Source organism: Medicago sativa, chromosome 5 (genome assembly GCF_051527215.1).
Source record: "Medicago sativa cultivar Bolivia chromosome 5, Bolivia_mono, whole genome shotgun sequence".
In the NCBI taxonomy this organism is placed as follows: domain Eukaryota; kingdom Viridiplantae; phylum Streptophyta; class Magnoliopsida; order Fabales; family Fabaceae; genus Medicago; species Medicago sativa.
Genome location: NC_140753.1, coordinates 48,771,395 through 48,791,205, shown reverse-complemented (window position 1 = coordinate 48,791,205; position 19,811 = coordinate 48,771,395). Strand labels below are relative to the sequence as shown.

The following is a 19,811-nucleotide window of genomic DNA, read 5'->3' as shown; positions in this document are numbered from 1 at the left end:
GTTGTTATATTTAGGGGGGACTATTTACTTATTTAACCCTATTTCATATTCCAAATCGATCTCTTAGATTTTCAATGAAAAATACACGATTCACAACACAGTAGCTGCACCGTATACACAATATACTCATAATTCTATTGTTTGATTCTTTTGAGTGCATGGATGATGAAGGTTTTTTCGTACAACATTTCAATGATTGGGACTATGAATTGTCTATTCTTCCAATCTCATTCTTTTATATATGCTCACACTTTAATATTTGATCCTCTTTGTTTTTGTATAAACTTACGAGGTAACCCACCTGGTGTTCTCTTCATTTCAAGTGTTCTCTTCACCTGAGCATGTAGAAATGAGTGAGTTAAGTGTGTTGATCATACCTGGGAATATAAGGAACCCCAATTTATAGTGTGATTTGTTGTTACTCTGTTCACTCCTGAATTTGTATCAAGTTGGTATTTTTTGTTATAAAAACTAAATATGAGATATGTTGTTGATCTCTCCACGGCCGCGATAAGTCTTCGCGGTGGAATGAAAGATGCCTGTAGGCACGTTAGCACTCCGACGCTCAAGTCAGTAATGGAACTGAAAAAGAGTGTGTAAGAAGTGTTGTGAAAAGTGATGTGTATCTTGAGGGTGAAGCAAGTTCACCCTTATATAGGCGTGCGTAGGTCATAACCGTCTCCAGGTTATGCGGCGTATGATTAGGGACGGAGCAGAACACGTGTACGGTGATCCTCGCGCGAGGGCGTGCTCTTGTGTGGCACAGTGTATGCAAGCTGGCGTCCTCCTTTGAGTGTGGAGCTTTAAGGCGTTGTATCTTAAGCCACATGTCGACGTGCGGTTGACCTTGTGACCAGTTCAGAACAGTTGTGACGTCTATCTGATTTGTATGTGTTCTACAATGTTAGGATGGAGAATGTTGGTGCTTCTAAAATCTTGATGTGGAAGTAACTTAGTTTCATAGGATGAAGTCGATGGTGGATTTCTGAGTTGTATCATATGTTATGCATAAGTGAGCACGTTGAGTATTATTAATGTTCGACCTTGCTATAGGGCCAATAGGGTTGGGAATAGGCCAGACCTGCCTACATGGGCCTACAGCCTGGCCTGTTTAAGTCTGGTCTGGCCTGATCTGTTTATGAAAAAGGCTAGACTTAGACTTTTGAAAAAGCCTATTTAAGTAAATAGGTCAGGCTTAGGCTATGAAAAAAAGCCTACAAAGCCTGATAGGCCGGCCGATTTATGTATATTATTATATTAGAATAAAAATCAAGAAAAAAACTCAAATAATGGACTTTTTAAATAGACTTTGAGGCCTTATAGTGAAATAGGCTTTTAAGACCTTATAGCAATAGACATGCCTTACGATGAAATAGGCTTTAAGGCGAGTTTAGCCTATTTAGAAGTAGACAAAATTGAATATTTAATGACTTTAATATGAAGTAAGCCTGTAAATAGGCTTTCAGGTGAGACCAGACTTTTAAATAGGTCAAGCCAAGCCAAAAAAATATGTCTATAAAAGGCCATAGGCTAGGCTCAGGCCTATCAAAGCCTGGCCTGGCCTATTCCCATCCCTAAGGGCCAATCTAGATGCTTTTAAAGTGGGAAATAGCTCTTTAGACATCTAGTGCTAGCTCATAGGCACCTTGAACTTACGAAAATACTCCCAAAACAATTAACTACCATATGTTTCGAATCGGTAGTTGGTTGTCATTCCCTCCCAAACGGCAGTTAATTGTCTTTTCGGTGTCATATACAGGAATAATAATTAGTTATCGTTGAAGCGTGTGTGTCTAATAGGGTCGGAAATGAGTTGAGTTGAGTCGAACTTGCTTCAACTCGGCTCGATTCGATAAGATTTGAATCGGCTCAAAACTTGACTCGAGTCGTCACAAACTTCTTATTCAGCTCGAACTTGACTCGATTCTGATTTACAAGCAACTCGGTTCAGCTGATGATAAACAATTTCTGGAAAATTCCCTTGTAGCTATCAATAAAGTTTGAAGTTACTGAGGTTTTGGTAACTTCAAAATTGGGCTGAAGTTCAGAGTGAATGCAAAATTCAAGTGTTAAGATCAGATAACGGAAGTGGATACACCTGCTCCCTACTCTTGATAACATTATGGTGCGAGAGAAAGGAAGAATAGGACTGTGATGGGAATGCTTGATGCTTTCTATATGAGAAAAATACCCCTAAGAACCTTTTGGCAAAAGCTGCAACAATGCTAAGAACATTGATGATGAAACTGTTATAAATACAAGATCAATTGTTGATATATATGATAGGTGCAGTGTTGCCGTGCTTGGACCAACTAATTTCAAAGAAGAATAAGTAAACTCGCATTGGATGAATGCAATGATGGAAGAGCTGAACATGATTATAAAAAACCAAACATGGCAGTTATTAATTCCGAGGCCTGAGAACAAGTTGCTATAGTTAACCAACCATTTTGGATTGGGAAGTTGTTAAAAGATGTTCAGGAGGAGCATACGCAAAGTACTACTAAGAATCCAGTGTTTCATGGAAAGACCAAGAGTTCAATGTGAAGTTGTACTTTCTGAGGCAAGTTCAACAAAAGGATGAAATCTCATTACCATATTGGAATTTCAAGGACAAAACACCAATTATCAGATATATTTACAAAGCCTCGTTCTAAAGAAAGGAATTCGGAGTCTAGAAGCGATGAATACTCCTTAGAAAATGCTTCAGTACCGATGGTTTAGAAACAGTTCGTTGGTCTTATCTTTTTAATTAAATTTCGATGCTTTCACTTATGTTTAGTTGATTAAGATATTAGGTTAGTGGGTGATTTAGATGTTGTCAATTCTGTTTTGGTAGATTATGAATTTCAGATATTATGTTTTAGGAGATTTATCTGTAATTGGTTTTTGTATTTATGGAAGCTTCAGATCACTAATATTTTGAGTATAGTTTTTCTGTCTTAAACCAACAAATGGTATTACTTTTCAATCAAACTTATGCATATCAGTGTGTGATGGGTGTGTGTGTGTGTATGCATTTCTTTTGAACTGTTATCATGTATTTGTCTCGGATTTGTTTAATTGTTATCTATGCAGGAAAAGGGTACCTTTTCAATTAAAAATTGTTTTCAAATTTTATTATATTTAGATAAAAAAATTCGAAAAAATTATTTCTAGTAGCTAAGACTCCTTTTGTGTTATAAACTGCAAAGACTCCTTTTGTTTCTAGTAGCCAATATGTTGTAACTGAATATGCTACTGTTTTCAGTTCCTTTTGTTTGCGTTGTTATTGTTACTCACAAGTTTGACATACTCATTGTTATCAAAAACGCGACTTAAGTCCCAAAATCCTGGTTTTTGCGACTTTGCGTAGCTTCAACGACTCAAATCCATAGCAAAGTCCCAAAAACAGGCAAAATCCTATCAAAGTCGCATAAAATCGCACAAAATCGTGAAATCCATTCAAAATCGCAGGATTTTGATGGATTTTGAAGGATTTTGTTCATTTTTTTAATAAGAGTCAATTTTTGACCCGATTCGTAAATTGACCCAATTTGAATCCATGATCCGTTCTATAAATACCCAAAAGGCAAATTTTTTTCATTCTTTAACTTCCCCCCACATTTATGTATATGTATTTTGTGGACTTTGAATTTTAGTCATTTATGACTATATGCAATATATAACATATATTTAACATTATTTTTGTTTTGGTAGAATCCTCGATTTTGATTGCGATTTTACGAGTCCCGACTTTGCTATCCTATATCGATTCTACAATAGTCCTTGAGTAAAATCCTTCGATTTTGATTGCGATTTTACGAGTCCCGATTTTGCTACTCCCTTTCGACTTGAAGTAAAGTCCCGATTTTGATAACCTTGGACATACTCAGATTGTTTCCGAAAGAAAATGCTACCTCACGCGTGCTCATGCCCTTGTCTACTTTACTTCCAGTGGCAATTCTGTTGAGATAATGCTTCAGTACCTATCGTAATTGATATGATCTTGTCGATCTTATCTTTCTATTTACAGTAGGATGCTTCCTTTTCTGTTTTAGTAGATTAAGATATTCTGTTTGTATGAGATTTAAATGTTATCAATCTGTTTTAGGAGATTTAAATGAAGCTTCAGATAAATATAATTAATTTAAATAATTTTTTTCTGTTTTGCACCAACAAGATGTATCACAAGGTTCGATCGAGAGAGACAACCATACAGCATACAAAGCGAAATCAGTTTAATATCTTTTACATCTCCAGTTTTTGAGGTTAAAAATATCATAATTAAAAAGTTCAAATGTGTGCATATCTCTTATTAAAATTTTGAATTTTTACTGACGTTAGTACAATTGAAAGTTCAAATTATTTGATTGTGTTGGATTTATGTTAAAGAATTTTACATTGGACAAAATATGACCAGAATATATGTTTATACGAGGGGGATAATCTTTACCTCACAGCCCCCTGTATATGTTTATATAGAGAATTTGTAACTGAATTTAGCTGTAATTGTGTAGTCGATCAGGTCAACAACACTATGCTTTTTAATTTATATTTTTTAAGCAAATTACTACTTTAGGACTTTCTAATAGTTTAATCCCCTCAAATAGCAACACTTTTCAAGCTTTATGAGTCTTACCAAGTTTAATTACTTATTTGGAGGTATTTGCCACTAATCCATATACTAAGTATTGGACTTTGCTGCAACATTAATAGCTTATACTAAGGACTAAGGTGTGTGAATATGAGTTTACAAAGCTCGAGGATAGTTTTTGCAACTCCAGGAGAGTTCATTATATTTATGTGTAACATTTAGTTCATTAGTCTTCCTATATGTACATCGGTTTATGTTCTTCCTATATTGATCACTCTTTTTAAGAAAAACATATGTTAAATGGATGCAATATACTCCACTCTCTGTCATTATAAGTTATATTCGGGGAAAAAATTGTGTTGTTACATATACTCCCTCCGGTCACATTTATAAGCAAAAAACACCTTTTTAGGTTCATTGAATAATTAATGTATCCGGTCACATTTATATGTTAGATACATTAGTTATTCAATGTACCTAAAAATGTGTTTTTTGCTTATAAATGTGACCGGAGGGAGTAAGTGATAAGTCCATATATGAGTTTTTTTTTTTTTTTTTTTTGACAAGAGTCCATATATGAGTTAGTAGGTTTGTTATTATTTTTTAAAATATATCCCTTATTAAAATTAATTTTTTTTAAACAACTAATGTTATCATATTAATTGCTTTATTGAAGGTGTGAATCAGATTAGAAACCACCTTATTACTCGACTCTTTGACTCTCTCATTTTTCTATAAAATGTTAGAGATATTTAGATTTAAATCGTCTCTAATATTTTATCTTCATTAAATTCTTTTAGCACACGACAAAAGTCTAGTTTTTTTTTTTTTTTAAAAAAGAGGGTCAAAAGTCTAGTTATTATTAATATTAGATAAGATTAATATAAGATATTCTAGGTTTTCTTTTCTTAACCTTATTTCATTGGTTTTGTTTATGTCGACCCATTCTAGTACTATTTTTATTTTAGGAAAATGTTAACGAGTGATCTAAGAACACTATTTAATAACCTTAAATAGTAAGTTTTAAGAACACTATTTAACAACTTTAAATAGTAAGTTTTAATATTCACTTGAAAAACACTTCAAAATAAAAGTTAATAAAAATTTATTTATTTATTTATTGGTTTATTTATTTATTTCTCTTTAAGCAAAATACAAAATTAGAGTGCAAAGACATCATATGGTGGAGATGACATTTGAACTATATTGGCACCCCCACAACCACCACCTACCATTGACATCACCCAAATTATTATTATAAATTAAATAAGAATATAAAGACTTGGGGGGACTAGGCCAAAACCCAATGATACAATTCAAATGATATACGACATTTGCCTCATTAAAAACCTTATCAGTAAAATATAAATACTGATGAAGGAAAAAAGAGTGCAAAACAAAACCAAACTTTATGCATCACAATATAAAAATAAATTAAACACATAAACATAAATTAAACACAATATAATAATAAATTTAATGTGTGCATCCAACACACGGCATGCACACGTTACATGTTTTCTTTTATTCAAACTAGAAGTATAAAGCACATAAGACTAATTTTATGTTTGGATTAACGGTGAATTTCATACGACCATGTGTCATATTTTGACAAATTCGTCGTGAATCTAAACACTCCTTAAAAAGTGGATGCTTAGATTGGAACACGATCAACAAGGACTTCTTTGATATACGCCTTCATAAGTCCTTCAGAATGTGTGTAATTGTCTTTATCTTTGTAAATCACATCAATAAAACGTGAAAAATTGAGAGCACGAATAAGAAAAGGCATTGGAACTTTGGTTGGCCTAAGACATTCCTCATTTATATCTTTCCAAGCAATTGCAATTCCCTTCTGGCATTCTTGAATAGCAGCTTCCCTAGACATATCATACTGCTTCATGTAGCAATGCAACAATGAGCAAACATGTTCTCTTTTATGCTCGAACTGTACACCAAGAAATCATTAACGCATGTATTTAATTTATATCGTGTGAAATAAAATAAGGGTCATATAACATGTGTCTTTATGGCACACATTAAAGTTTCCATTAATAGATAGTATTTACTGTATTAAGAAAAATTAATGTCTTACTTTTGTTGAAATTAATTTGTACAATTTCCAATATATAATTTTACTGATGGAATCCTTAACATTTGAATACATGTTACTCATATTTCCTATAAAATAAATAGTACTCCATCCGTCCCAGTTTAACTGATTCATTTGCTCATTTCACCCATATTAAGAAAAATGTATAAATGAAATAGAGAGAAAAATGGTTTTAAGTGCTCTTGTTAAGTATTGGTGCATTCTCCACTATCATAAATGCAAAGTGAAATATATTGAATTGAGAGTGATGAGAGTAATATTAATTAGAGTTATAAAGGAAAAAAAGTAATTAATATTGTATTAAAATGTGAAATGACTCAATTATTTTGAAACATTTTTTTTTTTGTGTTGCAAATGACTCAGTTATTATAAGACGGAGAGAGTATATATAGATAAGTTTTTTGATATATTTTAAATACCTCACTGGAGACAATTTCATCCATTAACCTGCAAAGATTGGCTGCGGCACTAAGAATTTTTGGGTCATTTGTTACCCAATTGAAGATGTTTTCCGTGGTATTTTCTCCCATTCCAATGTAAGAAGTTAATATCAACAAAGTGTAAGAACATAGTTTTCGTTCAGCCATCTGGCCTCAGTAATAAAACCTTGGACTGCCACTTTTATCTGCCATCCCGAACAGGCAATTAAAACAATAGAATTACTAAGAAACTCATTTCTTAATGATTAATAATGAAAAATCATACTTCTTTCACAACGTAATTCAGTTTACATAGTCATAATAAGTACAAATTGCATTGATATAATTTGTCGCTAACTTGTGCCCTTAAGGCACAAGCTAAGGAGTCAAAAATAAAAATAATTTGTTGCAATTATTGCATTTGAATTTAATTTTTTTATTTTTAGTTAATTGAATGCATAAAATTTAAGAGAATGTTTCCACTTTTAGATTGTCTAAGATGTGCCTTTAGGACACAAGTTAGCATGACCCATAAATTTTATAGTAAATGTACACAAACTAGTATGGACACCCGTGCCAAGCACGGGCTAGAATTCCGTCAAACATAAGGGAGATAATATTGCGATGTAGCAAAAGTCAGTTGAAGTACAACATTAGATGAAAGAGTGCAGGTTGAACATCAAAGGAGTGAAAAACTCATATACCTAAGCTTTAAAATTTTGGACGAAAATGTGGTCTCATTTTCAATGTGTGGTTGGCCTTTCTCCAATGTGTCGATCCACATTAGTGTTTGCTCCTCTAGAAAGCCCAACGGTCGTATGATATTATGGTTCAATGTTGTGGGGGAGCGAGAGTGTTCTAGGTGGTGGATGATGAACACGGGGTGTCTGACACTTAACGGAGAGATGTTAATGTGTTAAGTGTAAGTTGAAATTTCACATTGTATGCAAGAGTAAATGTGAGCAACATATAAATAATATGATCCATGTCGTAATGCCTTGAGACTTTGGATGAAGTATGTTAATCTCACTCGTGTGATTGCTCTTAGTCTAATATGATCATACAACTCAATTTAGACACTCACAGAAGTCCCAATCCCAACACTGGTGAAAATATGGTGTCAATCTCACCTGTGAGATTTCTCTTGGTCAAATGTGATGATCAACCATTATAGGCTTGCTGAAAACTCCAAACATTATGATGAACTATTTTTTTAGTTTTTAGATGTCATTAGTTTAATTTTATTATATCAAATATTAGTTTTTAGATGTTCACTTTCATGAAAGAAAAAAATTATCCAACCTCTACTATTTCAGATATCTTCACATTTGGTCTTTGGTGGGATCTAGTAATAGAAAAATGCAGACGTGTTATGTTAAGATAACAAATTACATGCTTATCAGACATTTTAAAACGATGTGATATTTTTTTAATCTACTCTTTTTTTGGGTGAAATAATTACTAATAAATCTTCAACTCCTTTAACTATCCCATAAAATTATCAGTAACTCGATCTATTCCTAACACTTCAATGGACAAAACATGCACTACTATTTTCCCTTATCATTTCTAAAACTTTAAATTTCTTTTTTATATTTTTTCATTTTCTAATTTTCTTTCTCTTTTTAAGAAAGATAGGATCATAAACCTCCATCAATCAAACCACTATTTTACCATGTTGTGCCTCTGGTTGACCTTATTTGGCTATGTCATCAGACCTCATACGCAAGAGTCTCACATTAGATGCAAGTAAATTTTGAAAAACAAATATGTGAGATGACTAATATACATAATGCTTTAAGGTTTTGGGTGATGATGTGGTGTCATTCTTGTGTGCTTTGTGATGATCTAACTCATTATAGGCTCCCTTGAAACTCTAAATATTTTGATGAATTATTTTGTTAGTTTTTTCAACGTTGTTTGTATAATCTTTATATTAAATTAAAGTTTTTTATGTGTTTCGCTTTATGTAATATTTTATCATCAATCTCTATTATTTCAACTTCCTTCAGTTTTGGTCTTCGTTGGGATTTCACCATAAAAAACGTTGATGTGTTATGTTGAGTTGACAAAATACATGTTTATTGGATATTTTAAAATGTTGTGCCGTTTTTTAATTGAATTTAATTTTTTCGTAAATTAATTACCCAAATATCTCAAACTATTTCAACAAACCGATAACATTACCAGAAATTCACTCTATTCCTTATAACCTCAGAGACAAAACACACAATTCTTAGTTTTTTTACCACTATCATATCTCTTAATCTCAAATTTATTCTTCACGATCTGCTTTCTTTTTATAATTTTTCTATCTCTATTCTCATGAAAGATAAGAATAGAAACCTCAATCCATTAAATTACATCAATCCAACTTTTTGACCATGTTGTGCCTCCGTTTGACCTTATTTAACTATGTAGTATGTCACATAACTACGGACAGAGAGAGAGAGAGAGAGAGAGAGAGAGAGAGAGAGAGAGAGAGAGAGAGAGAGAGAGAGAGAGATGTTAATGTGTTTACTGAGTTAAAATTTTACAATAGATAGAAGAGTAGATGATGAATAACATATAAGTGAAATGACTCATATATATATTTTTTTAAGGACGACTCATATACACGTATCTAAAGATTTTGGATAAAAATGTGGTGTCAATCTCATTTGTGTGGTTTCTCTTAGTCTAATGTTGAATACAATCCAATGTAAGCTTCATAGAAAGTCCCAACATTACGATGATTTGTTTTTGTTAATTTTTAGGTGGCATTTATGTTAATTTTTTTTATCTTACATTTTAAATTGTTTATGTCATTCACTTTAATGGAATTATTTTTTTATCAAAGCAATATTTTAAATTCCTTCACTTTTGGTTTTTTGGAGGATTTGAAAAAGGAAAAATGTAGATGTGTTATGTTGAGTTGATAAAATACATGTTTATTAGACATTTTTAATTTATATGACATTTTTTTAATGATTCTAATATCAAGATTTAATTTTCAACACTGTCAATTTAATTTAAAATTATATTGAAAAACCATTCAAATCGTATAATACCTATATTGAAGCCAATATTCCTTGTTATCAGGTCAACTTAATAAAATTTTAGCTATTTTCAATAAAAAATAATTCAATCTTATTAAATATTTTGATTGTGGAGATATTCATTATCATTTCTCTCATGTTCAAATTCTTTTTTCTATCTTTTTTCAAAAAAAAAATTCTTTTTTTTATCTTCTTTCATTTCCTAATTTACTTTCTCTTTTCTCATGAAAGAAATGAACATAAACATTCATCCATTAAATCACACTAAAGAGAGCGATGTTAATCTGCCATATGAGTCGTCGTGAGCTTAGCTCAATTGATAAGGATAATGCATAATATATGCAAGGTTCAGGGTTCGAACCCCAGACACCACAAAAAAAATTGTCATATGAGTTAAAGTTCCATATTGAATGCATCAATAGATAAAGAGAAACATATAAGTGAGATGATCGATGAATCTAATGTTTTAAGGATTTGGATGAAGATGTAGTGTCAATCAGAATAATGTGGTTGTTCTTAACCTAATATGATCATACAATCTAGTTCATGCTAGCTTTTATCTTGGATTCGATTTATGTCGCTAATCTTGGAAGAGTAGATGAATAACATATAAGTGAAGTGACTCATATACATGTATCTAAAGATTTTGGATAAAAATGTGGTGTCAATCTCATTTGTGTGATTTTTCTTAGTCTAATGTTGAATACAATCCAATGTAAGCTTCATAAGAAGTCCCAACATTACGATGATTTGTATTTGTTAATTTTTAGGTGTCATTTATGTTAAAAAAAAAATTATCTTACATTTTAAATTGTTTATATCATTCACTTTAATGGAATTATTTTTTGGTCAAAGCAATATTTTCAATTCCTTCACTTTTGATCTTTGGAGGATTTGAAAAAGAAAAAATTTAGATGTGTTATGCATAGTTGATAAAACACATATTTATTAGACATTTTTAATTTATGTTACATTTTTTTAATGACTCTAATATTTAGATAGAAAAATTACCCAATAATTTTTAACTGCATCAACAAACCCATAAATTGAAAAAATGCATGTTTTTTTTAGAAATTTTAATGATTGCTAAATTAAGGTAATGATATGATGGGTGATGATTGATGAATGAGTTACATAGGTATACATAAAAAAATGGTTTCTGGTAGATGATTTATTTTTTATTCTTTTTATTATCTAAATCATCAATTTTATCTAACTTATAGGCAATAAAAAAATAAATCATATGTGAAAGATCAATTTCAATAATGTTAATTAACCTCATATTTAATTATAAATTATCACGATTTAATTTTCGACACTGTCAATTTCAGCAATATCAAAACTTTCTTTGAAAAAATCCAATTTAATTTAAAATTATATTGAAAAACTATTCAAATCGTATAATACCTATACTGAAGTCAATATTCCTTGTTATCAGGTCAACTTAATAAAATTTTAGCTATTTTCAATAAAAATAATTAAATCTTATTAAATATTTTGATTATGGAGATATTCATTATCATTTCTCTCATGTACAAATTCTTTTTTTTATCTTCTTTCAGTTCCTAATTTACTTTCTCTTTTCTCATGAAAGAAATGAATATAAACCTTCTTCCATTAAATCACAACAAAGAGAGTGATGTTAATCTGTCATATGAGTTAAAGTTCCATATTGAATGTATCAATAGATGAAGAGAAGAATATAAGGGAGACGATCCATATATCTAATGTCTCAAGGATTTGGACGAAGATGTAGTGTCAATCAGAATAATGTGTTTGTTCTTAACCTAATATGATCATACAACTTAGTTCATGCTAGCTTTTATCTTGGATTCGATTTATGCCCCTAATTTTTTATCAGATTAGGTTTACGTCTCCTAGTTTTGTTGTTGTTTTTTCTCCATAATTTTTATGTTAAGAAAACTTGTTAGAAAAGATGCTTAAAATATCAATTATTTTCTGTTTTTAATTTAAAAAATGTCTAGAATACTATTTAAAATGAAAGACATAAGATTTTATTGGTCATCATATGTTAAAATTTATATATTTAATGTATTTAATTAAGAAAAAAGATATCCTATTAAACAAAATTTTTTTTTAATGGCAAAATTTAGTAATTAGTTGTTAGATTAATTTTTCTTTCTTTCTCAGAACAAAATTAATTTTTTTCTTCTTCATCCGAGTTTGTACCAAAAACCTCTAACATTATGGAAAAACACAATCAAAGAAAACCAATGAATACAATGAATTAGACAATTGATATTACATTAATTGCTAACGTGATTTTGCATCTTTTGTAGAAAAATAAAATGAGACTATTCATAGCATTATAATTAAATTAATTATATAATCTGACATAGTTTTAGGATTCGGTTTATTTTATCAAAACAAATTGACCAGAAATAATTTGAATTAATTCTATTTTAGAAGCAATTCAAAGGTCCTTGCAATGACATATATTCATACTCATTATGGTCCTTGCATTTTAGAAGTAATCCAATGGTCCTTGCAATGACATCAATGGTACGTGTCCGATTTGAGAAACGAAAAAAAATGAAAAATAAAGCTCAAGGAAAAATGTCACGTCAACAACTCAACATGCTAGTTGAAAGTTGAGCGGAAAAACATTTAAAATTTTGCTTGTTAAGAAGTTATATTTGTTGTACAAAAAAAAATATATATTTGACTTACTTGTCAATAAATAAGTGTATGATTGAAGCCTATGATGTTTTAGTTATTCTAATTGGTAGAAAATTAAGGCAAATAGTACACGACTCCATTTGATTGGTTGAGAAATCAAACAATGATGATAATTTGATGGTTGCCTTTGAAACATGATTAATAAGTGATAAAAAAATTCAATTAATTTTGTCATTATAAGACTTTTACAACTTTCCGCTTATAGATAAGGTAATTAATAAAAAATACTAATGCATGTTTACATAGACACATTTTCTTGTCAAAAAAATCACATGTGTAAACTTTTTATGAGGTGAATTAGACTTTAATGGTCTTTAGAATGTGAAGATGCAGGCTGTACTTTTGATTTTTAGGAACACATTTGTATATAATAAAGATGTCCTTATAGTACAAATAAATTGAGTTTGTACTCGTGATTTGTGGTCCGATAAGATCCAAGATTTGTAGCAACACCAAAGTTACTCATTGAGTAGACCTTTCTCTTCTGTAGGTCCTTCTCAAATTTGTAAATCAAAGTTCTTCTCACAGTGGCGTGAATCTTGTGTCCCTAAAAATGAAATTGTAACAAAGAGAAAAAAATGGAATTATAGAGAAAACTTTCAATAATATGAATTGTAGATCGAAAGTGTTTTGTGAAAAGTGTGAGAACTAAAACCAATATTTATAGTCAAAGACATCAAAAACAAAATAATCATTCCCTTGATTCATCATGATAAAGTGAAAAATAATATTGTACTTTAATGTTCATCAATTCATACATATGAATTAGAAACAAAACCACAAAATTTCTTTGTCAGAAAAAAAAACACGAAATTTCAAACCCATGATTTTCTCTTTAATATAGTGCATTATCATGTTCACTAATTGCATAATAAATGGAATTAATGTCGCTTTAAAATTTGATTTGCTAAATGCAATATCTCATTTTGTAAAATAAAAAAATATCTCTTTGTTTTGTGGTGAAAGAATATATCTTTTTATTAGTTCATTGTATAAAATACTCATAAGAACATCCTTAAAAAATATCCATCAAACAAATTTTTTTGGCCTAATTTAAAAGTTCGGGTAAAAAGAGACATTCCGTTCTATGTGTGATCCATTAGAATTTTTTGTTAAAGGATGTATATATATTTTTATTGAAACCATCAAATGCAATATCAGAACAATGTCAAGCATGTCAGTGTATTTCATGATTGAATTTTAGATTGCCATAAGACCATTGTGAAAATTGAGAAAATTCAAGCGAAAATTGGTTCTTATTTAGATGCAAGAAAAAAAGAGTTGTATAATTTTTTTTTCATTCTCTATTTAGATTATCTTTAATAACAACACAGTTCTTGGACATTAGAATATACACATGCTTCATCATTAAATATAAAAAATTTCTTCATAATATCTTGAATCATCAAACTCCTTGTCTAAATTTACGACCTCTTGAGATATGATCAAGGTAGGATATGTAGACATAGTATAACAACGGAAACAAAACACAAAAGGGAAAACAAAAACATTCTTTCATAATCTTTATACTTGAACTCACAAGAAAAAAAAATGTGGATTTGCTGGTAATATTACATTAAGGCTATAAGGGGTAAAAAAAGAACAAAAGAAAACTACAAACAACACTTTAGAAGTTAGAGTGCTAAAAAATATAAAAGCATCGCTTCAAAGAAATTATCTTTCGATCAAAGTCCCAAAGGAGAAACCCAATTTGAAACAAAAAACTAAAATTTCAAGTTTTATGCACAACTATGCTCCAAGATTCCTTCACAACGTTGATCACAGGGATGTTATCAGATCTTGGTGTCATTATAACGTCTTTTTTATGTTGACAGAGAAGAGAAGTAGGCAGATGATTGAACATAAGAAAACATTGGGTATATATAGGCTAATTGCATAAATAGAATGTTATTGGAAGTAATGATAAAATAAAAAGTATGACACAATAAGATCAAATTGTTGTAATATGATTGGTTCAAAAAATGACATTGACACATGTTAATGTATTATTGGACGGATTTTTACAACTGACGTGAATTAAACATATCAATAAATTCTAATTTTTATTTTTATTTTTTCTGTCATTGCATCCTTACTATTCAGTTACGGGGATACCATTTTAGGCTTAGAATATTTTTAGTAGTTAAGGCAAATAAAACGTGAATTAAACATATTAATGAATTCTAATTAATTTTTTATTTTTCTATCAATGCATCTCTACTCCGAATTTCCGCAAATAAAACTAATTTTATAGGTAAACTTTTGATTGAAATCATGGTGCATTAAATACTCCTATCAAATACCGATAACATTTTAGGTTAATTAACCAAATTATAATTGTTGTTTCTATTATAAACTTTTTCATATTTATTGCGTACATAAAAGAAAACATTGGTGCATTAAATACTCCTCTCAACTTCCGTTTTTTTTTTTTCTATTATAAACTCTTTCATATCTTGTGTGTACATGAGAGATAGCATTAAATGAGCCTTTCACTAATAGGTTGCCACGTGTACTTTTAAAAAAAAAATAGTGCAAATATATATAATAGAGATTGATTAATTTATCAACGACGACAGTACTCGAGTATTATTCAAGTGTAATTTGATCTCTCTTAAATGTACAAAAATAGTAATGTTAAGTTTCTTAACTTCACAAAATAAATTGTGTAACAAAAATTCCTTCACAGAATTAAAATTAAATTTGTTTCCAACCAAATAAAGGCTGAGACTTTGCTCCTAAACTTTTGCATGAACTTTCACTCTTAAACAAACAAGACATTCAATATTTGTTTAATAGTTGAGTTAAGCAAAGTCAACCACTTGTAGTTAAAGAAAGGAGTAACATTTAATTAATTGAGTGGTATCAAGTGATTAATGAAATTGATTTAAGGATGAATCCTTCGAAATAATCTGAGTTTGAATGTTTAAACAATTCTTAATCAGCTCTGGATTGACTGTCAAAAAATAAAAATCAGCTTTGGATTATCAACTCACTATTCCCCTAAGAATATGAGGGTCAAAACAAAATAGTATCATTAAAATCAATCAATTTCGTTCTGATTTATTGATTGTCCTTATTAATATAATTTATCTTTGCTCATAAAAAAAATAATACTTATTATATGTATAAATAAGTTATGGCTCATGTTTTGTTGCTAATAATTAATTAGAGAAGGCACAAACTCATACTTCTTTTATAAAGTACTTCATGGTATAGAGCTTTCCTTCTTTCCTCATTTCCTGCTCTACTTCTTCGAAAACATTCCAGAGTGTTCCATAAATTAATTTCATGTAGTCTGGAAGATCATCCAAGATGCTAATATCCCACCTGAAAATCACTTTTAACTTTTTTAAATAGATGGAAAAATATTTTTTGTAAGCAAGGGAGAAATGCAAATATATGTTCCAGTTCTTTTGTTCAATAAATCTATGATGACAAACCTTTGAATTGCCTTAGTAAAAAGTTCTAGTTCATCAATGGTTCCATATGCATCATATGTATCATCAATGATTGATAACATCGTGATTACTTTCGTCGTTATTTTCCTTGCTAGAGAATATTGGGGCTCAAAATATGCGGTCAAAATCCAGAAGCAACATTCGACAATCCTATGACGTGCATAAGGCAGTTTACTAGAGAAGTTCAACTCCTTCCACCATCTTTAAAGATCAAAATCAATATATAATAGTTATTACATGGATTTCTCCTTATGATCACTTTAATTTTGTTTCGTTACAAAGAATCGGAGAGTGATTGAAATACTTACTTGCAAATGTTTCCAAACTCTTTTTGATGTAGGCTTTTGGAGCAAATTAAAATCTAATTTTGCCAAAGTTCATTACGTGAAGGATTTTGCTCGTAAATAGAAATGTACCGTCGTGCTTCTAGCCTAGGCAAGTTCTTGTGGAGAGCCTGTCTTAAAGCATATTTGACTTGTGCTGCAAGAAAGTGCTCATTTGGGTGGCAGTGAACTCAAGGTGAGTGGACGTAAAAGCCAATGCCTCTTCCAAAATTTCCTCTCCATGAATAATCATATGTGAGGCTTCATACAAGCTTAACATACCTTCGACGTTGGTAATTAGTCTTTTATTAAAGTTTCCTTGCTCATCCTTAAACTTCGTGAACACATCTAGAGTGTTTATAAAAAAATAAAAATAAACATTTCACACGAAAACAAAGTGATTAAAAACAGAATTTCCATCATCCTAATTCATTCTAACAACTTCATCAATTCATTCAAATTCATTAAAATCAAATTTTTCATTTTCAACCTATTTTCACGAAAAATCATCAAACAACAACAACTTAATCACAACAACACATTTTGCAATACCCAAAGGATGAATTAGCATCAACAACATAACTCAACAACAATCTAAACATAAATTCATGAGTTCATCAACAATCAACAACAACATCACTTTTCATCATTTTAAGCTAAAAGTTCAACATAATAATTTTAACACATAATCACCATGAAGTTTAAGCATAATCAACAAGTGTATGACCAATTTCACATACCCAAATTTATCACACAAACATGAGCACGAAAATCAACATATAAATTCATCAAAATCATAATTCACAAATAACCACTTATGACCCATAATCAAAATTTGAAATTACAGATTAATTGATGAAAGGAATCTATCCCCCTTACCTCTAGGTCTTGAATCCACTAACTTAAGCTTCAATCTTCTCTGTAGCTCTCAAACCCCTAGCTTTCTCTAGCTTCCTCTTCTTTCCTCCTCTCCAAGTTTGTGGTCGTACTTTCTCTCTCTACCTTTTAAGTTTGTGAAATGAAAAATGAATGGGAAAACCTAGTTTTCTCTTAAGAGTTATGTTTTATATAGTCACCTCTTAATTGAGTTAGGTTTCTAATTGTCATAATGGGCTTAACATGCTTACTAACTAATTCTCAAAAGTTACTACTCACTTAAACCGTTAAACCACCAAATAATTACCATCTCTAAATAATTACCCCAACTCACTAGTAACTTAGTAAAAATAATCATTCTCACTAAAATGTCAAAAATAACCTTCTTAATAAAAATGACTAATTTACCCTTACTCGCCAAATGACCAAAATACCCTTTAGTTTGAAAATGACTAAAATACCCTTTAATGCCAAAAATCCACTAATCTCAATTAAAATACACACAAGTAGACATGGCAACAAAACCTGTATCCATGGGTACCCGCCCAAACGAAACCCGATTTGACGGGTTTTTCCCGATTTGACTGGGTTTGGGTATGGGTTTGGGTTTTCCCCGATTTCAAAATACAGGTACGGGACGGGTAACGGGGATATATGTATCCACCCCGACCCATACCCAAACCCTACCCGAATGTAGAGTCTTATTTTTGTTTTTGTTGAGGAGGTTGATAATGATATGCCATGTTATTTGATTTGATAATTGTCATGATATAAGAACTTTCATTGATAGTTAAAGGATCAACCGAATTATTCGGTAAGGAAATGTTAAAATGAGCGCAAATTGTTGGATAATGCATTACAACATTACCATTGAAGCTTAAAAAAAACTCTTTTTTTTTACTAAAAAAATTGATTCACTGCAGGGGCGGGGACGGGGTGGGAATACCCGAACCCATTGGGGACGGGGATGGGATTCATTTTCTCATCCCCGTTGGGTATGGGTAGGGTAACGGGTAAGTATATGGGAGTATGGGATGGGGATGGGTGAGACAAAACCCGTCCCCACCTTGCCCCATTGCCATGCCTACACACAAGGACAGTCAATCATACATAACACATATAATAAATAATAAAAATAATTATAGCGAAAAACGGGTTGTTACACAACGTCACCGACATCTGGGGGCTACCAAGCCATGATGGAAATTCACAATAATAGTATTGCTTTGAAGCTTGCATAAACAACCTCTGTTTTGATAGCTTCGCACCTAATCACTACCCATGATATTTCTATCTAAGACACTGTTAGATACAAGACCCCTCTCACTTCCCCTTTATCACTCGCTAGTGATAACAACAAATACAATTAAGATGGAGACACACTCCGAGAAACAGAATCCACTATTGCTTAAAAGCTTACGAGTGATTCACAACTACCAGTCCAACTCTAGCATCAAGGTGATACAAGAGTGGTTCACAAATAACAATGGACAGACTAAAACCGTAATAGACAATTTGACAATTACGTCTTTAGTTTTTTTCTTAGGTTTAGAGTCTTCCTTTATATAGCCATTCAACAGCTTGCGCTTTTTCACAGGATAAACAATCAGCAGACCAAAACGAATATATGATCTTCACAATTTTCTAGGAGCAAATATATTATTTTCCTTAAATGTCTAAACCGACCTCTGCAATTTAGGAAACACAGTAATGCATAAACCGACCTTTGCAGCTTCTAAAATCACAAGCTTCTTGGACAACACGTGAATCGTATCTTCAATAAAATCTTCAATGATGTATTGTTTAAAACAAATCTTTCAAGAAAGTGAAACAAGGCACGCTACGATGTCGGACCAACATGTCAAGGCATATTGTTCAATATCTTGCTACAACACTTGTTTTAACAAAAAAGGGTCAATTACAATCTACAAACCTAACAAATACCACAATATAAACACTACTATTGTGTGTTATATTTTATATTAGACTCACATTTTTTTTTAATTCACACAATACTAGATCAAAATTTCATTACTTGGTGTTTAATCACTTTTTCTTTCATTCCAAAACTGTCAGCGGACATGAACACGAGATCGGAAGAAAAAGAGCAAGCATTTAAAGCATGGCAATTGGAAAAAACTGTCTTAGGAGATACAAATATATCGGTGTTTCCCTTTGTTGATGGCTTCTTTTTTATTTATATTTTTTAAGCAAGTTACTACTTTAGGACTTTCTAATAATTTTATCCCCTAGAATGATTTCCAGCAACACTTTCCAAGCTTTATAAGTCTTACCAAGTTTACTT

General features: G+C 30.9%; 1 pseudogene across 1 annotated transcript; it reads right to left on the bottom strand.

Annotated features, from left to right (window-relative positions):
• Positions 1-6,173: 6,173 nt before the first annotated feature.
• LOC146922624 ((-)-germacrene D synthase-like) lies at positions 6,174-18,041 on the bottom strand (annotated as a pseudogene). Its single transcript, XR_015011150.1, has 7 exons — positions 18,032-18,041; positions 16,616-16,978; positions 16,290-16,508; positions 16,038-16,176; positions 7,245-7,314; positions 7,109-7,149; positions 6,174-6,524 (listed from the first exon to the last, which is right to left on the bottom strand). The product of XR_015011150.1 is annotated as a (-)-germacrene D synthase-like (transcript).
• Between the last annotated feature and the right edge of the window lie 1,770 nt (positions 18,042-19,811).